The sequence below is a fragment of the Anastrepha obliqua genome, chromosome 5 (genome assembly GCF_027943255.1).
Source record: "Anastrepha obliqua isolate idAnaObli1 chromosome 5, idAnaObli1_1.0, whole genome shotgun sequence".
Classification (NCBI taxonomy): Eukaryota; Metazoa; Arthropoda; class Insecta; order Diptera; family Tephritidae; genus Anastrepha; species Anastrepha obliqua.
This window is the reverse complement of record NC_072896.1, coordinates 97,833,200-97,837,568: the sequence shown is the minus strand read 5'-3', so window position 1 is coordinate 97,837,568 and position 4,369 is coordinate 97,833,200.

Here is a 4,369-nt window from a genome sequence, read left to right as displayed (position 1 = left end):
TCCCCTAACATAGCACGGCTCAATACCTGGGTATGACTCTTCACACCAAACTCAAGTGGAGTGCTCACGTAAAGAAGAAAACAGAAGAACTTGGTATTAAAGTAAGAACTTGGTATTAAAGTAAGTAAATGATCCACTTTAGCCATTTGCAATAAAATACTTCTCTACAGGCAAATGCCAAAACAAAGTTAAACTTATAGGTTGCTCAAACTTCAGTAGCGTACTTCAAATCCAAATATAGTCAGTGACTCTAATAATAGGCATCGCAACTACTAGAGCGCTTTGATATGTACACATCCACGACTTTGAACGCTATCTCGGCATAGAACTAGAAAAGTCCTATCTCATATGAATAGGCTATCTCATCATGTCAACAGCAAAGCCTCAGACCTCACCGAACAACACAAATGGTTTGAAAGGCCGGAAACGAAATAGCCGAACCACCTCTTGCAATAATCAACTGCTTTGCAAATCTTGTGCAAATCATCATCATATTAATTGTAAAGGGTTTTCCAATAACAGGTGTTATTGGTGAATGGATTGCGCTATTGAGAGATGATTAACGATTCTTTATGGTCGGAATTAGATGGTATTGATCTGGACAACATTTATTTTCAACAAGACACAAGCAACGAAACCATTGATCTTTTACGGGAAAAGTTTCCGGACCATGTTATCTCTCGATGAGATGATCACAATTGGCCACCGAGATCTTGTGATTTAACACCTTGTGACTTTTTTCTTTGGGGCCACGTGAAAGAGAAGGTCTACGCCAACAGCCCATGGTCGATTCAAGACTTCAAAGATGGAATTCGATGGAGGCTATCGAGGACATAGGGCAGCCACTTTGCCATTCGGTTATGGAAAATTGGAAATATGAAAAGGATATTGTCCTGTAAGCGTCTGTAAGCGTGGTCGTGGTGGTCATTTGTCTGATGTTATTTTCTACTATTAACGGCATATCTTCCTCTTTATAATGAAATAAACATCCGATCATTTATATTAAAAAATAGCATTTTTCTATGAATATCCAAATAACACCTCTGTTTGGAAAACCCTATATTATACTAAAACCAAAGAAATTTGTTCGTTAGTTTCTTTATTATCAACTAGATAAACAAAGAAACTAGATAATAAAATAAAAAGCAAAGAAATGAAATCGGATAACGGGCAACCATTTGGAAAAACTTCTACTCTTGGGTAGTACAACAAGAGAAGAATTTTTTCGCTAAAATGAATGAGTTTACGAATTCAATTGCTGTCCTAAGCACCATTCATAATTAATAATATAGTTTTGTGAAGCAACGATGTTTTTTTATTGTCAGTTCATACCTACTACATTAGTAACTTTTATTATCCCAGAGAATGTTTGGTTTAGATCTAAAACAATCAAATTTAAATTCTTTCATATCTCAAAGTACGAGCAGATATCGATACTTTCTTTCGCTACTACTTATAGGTAAGAGTAACGATGCCTGCATGGTATTTTTTATCTCTAACCATTCCTTCGATTTTGCAAAATGTCCTCATTTTTTCCCTGCAAGCACCCTAGAATTTGTCTGCCACCGACTGGCAGATGGTTTTCAACAAAAAAAATTTTTTTTTTTTATTACATTTTAATACTTTCTACTGCTTTTCACACCCTCACTGAAACAGCTTTATGGTTTTCAACAAAAAAAAATTTTTTTTTATTACATTTTAATACTTTCTACTGCTTTTCACACCCTCATTGAAACAGCTTTATATATGTACTCGTATAAATACCAATACACATACATTGACTACTAAGTCCTAAGTAGTATATGAGTATTTTCTCAAATGTTTTTGTTGCCTTTTAATATCAAAACACTGTAAATGCATATTAAAGGTAGCATCGTAATTTAATTTGCCAAAAAACAACGAAGCTAAGATTGCTAAACCAACGAAATCTCCCCTCATCACTATGGAGCTTCGAATAATTAGCATAAACTTAGGCGCAGTTGAAGTCATGTGTGTATTAGCGAGTATGCGCGCTTTTGTCGCTTAGCATTTGCAAGTGTTTGCTTCTGACAGACTACACTCATACATACATACATTCACATATTCTACTATGGGTAGCGAACACGTATTTGAAGTGTTAATTACTACGCAGACTGGAGAGAATCAGCAAGCTGCAGTTAAGTGGTAATAAATGAGGTAGACGGTGGAAGTAATCTGAATGAGAAAATGTACACAGTTTTGCATGTAGGTATGTAGTGTTTATGGATAAGTTTAAAAGTGAGTGCGTGAACACTTCTCCAGAGGATAACTCAGATTCTAAATCGGTGATCTTCTAGTGGGTTTCGAGCTCAGACTGATCTACCTGTATTCATTGCATTTTCTGTACAAACTAGCGAGTAGATTTTGTACGGACCTATTCCGGCGGACCTATTCTGTACGGACCATTCCTGGCGGCCGCCGTAGCCGAATGGGTTGGTGCGTGATTACCATTCGGCATTCACAGAGAGGTCGTTGGTTCGAATCTCGGTGAAAGCAAAATTAATAAAAAACATTTTTCTAATAGCGGTCGCCCCTCGGCAGGCAATGGCAAACCTCCGAGTGTATTTCTGCCATGAAAAAGCTCTTCATAAAAATATCTGCCGTTCGGAATCGGCTTGAAACTGTAGGTCCCTCCATTTGTGGAACAACATCAAGACGCACACCACAAATAGGAGGAGGAGCTCGGCCAAACACCTAACAGAAGTGTACGCGCCAATTATTTATTTTTTATTCCGGTTTTTAAGAGTACATTACAAGTACTCGTTTTCACAAATTATATCCAAGCAAGCTCCAATATATATTCTACTATATATTAGATAGACTATTGTCTACTCACTGCCTGCTTGATTAAATTATTTGAAACAACCTTAAAATTATGAATCGTTGTTTCCTTCTTAGATGAACAGAAGCCACCCAAAAGCAATCAATTTTTTCAACACATAGTACTCCCAACGCAACTGGCTCTATACTACCATAGTAAGCCCAATCTTGTTATATGGAGTCGTTGTCTGGTGGAACTCACTGGAGAGTCAGTTAAAATGCTAGAGAGAGTTCAAAGGTCTGCACTCATTGGAATCAGTGGGGCGCTTCGAACTACTTGTACTCTAGCGCTTAATGTAATGCTAAATGTGGTACCTATGTATAGACATCGTAGGCAGATTTGCCGCTGCACGTACCGCAATCAGACTGAGGGGCTTGGGCTATAAGCTCAATCTCACATATGGGCACTCAAGCATCCTCAGAAACTATGAGTTCATCCCCGCAGTGTGTACCCTCGCTTAGTCCAAGCAGAACTTTCCCCACCCATATTCCTTCAATGGAGGAGTAGATCGGGGGCTACACTTGGGGTCAAGGCTGGGTTAACCTGTTGGATGGTAGGGCTATCGGACCCCTGCAGTGTACTCCAAGCAGATGTGGCCGCAACCAAAGAAGCAGCTGACTGGCCACTTACTTGCGTAATAACTGTTAAGAAGGTAAATATAATATTAACTCCGATATCCAAGCGACAATTACGGCCCTAGGCTCTATTATGGTGCATTTGAAACTGGTCAGGGAATGCCTAGTCTCTCTCTCGATTGCATCAGAATTCTTCGACATACGAATAATTTGGGTACCTGGTCATAGTAACATTGCTGGAAACTGCGAAGCCGACGAGGTGGCCAGTCAAGGGACCTGTAAGGCAGTGTGCCCGCGAAAGGAGAGGATCGGGATCCAATTGACAACTGCGCTCTACTCCTGGAAGGATTGGCTTTGCACCAACTCTGCGAGCGCTGGGCAAGTACACGAATGTGTAATGACGCGAAGTCCTTCTGGCCACGTTTGGGTGGGAGGCGTTCAAGGGATATTCTGAGGATGACAAAATCTCATCTCTCAAATTTCGTGGGCATCCTCACGGGGCACTATCATACATGCCATGAGACTCGGAATTATTTCGAGTTCTTTTTGCATCAGCTGTATGAAGAATCAGGTGTAATCATCTCAGGACCTGCCCAGATCTCGCGGTCTTGATATCAAAAATCTGATGAACTTCATCAGCAGTATAAAGAGACTAACACAACCGCAAATTAGTCACCGTTCATAGTCCACAGATACTCAACCCTCACCACCCCTCTCCTTTTCGTCCTATCGTTTTTTCCTTCACCTCTTTTTATTGCCCTCTTGCAAAGGTATCACAATATGCAGTGGAATCGTATTACATCCTTGTGAGCTCGACTCATTCGAGTAGAACACTAACTGAGATCTGAAGGTATATCAGAAAGGAATGGAAAGGAAATTGACATTTACCACCAACGAAAACAATAAACGCGACATGCGATTGACTGAACCTTTGGGAAACTTATGAAGTAATATG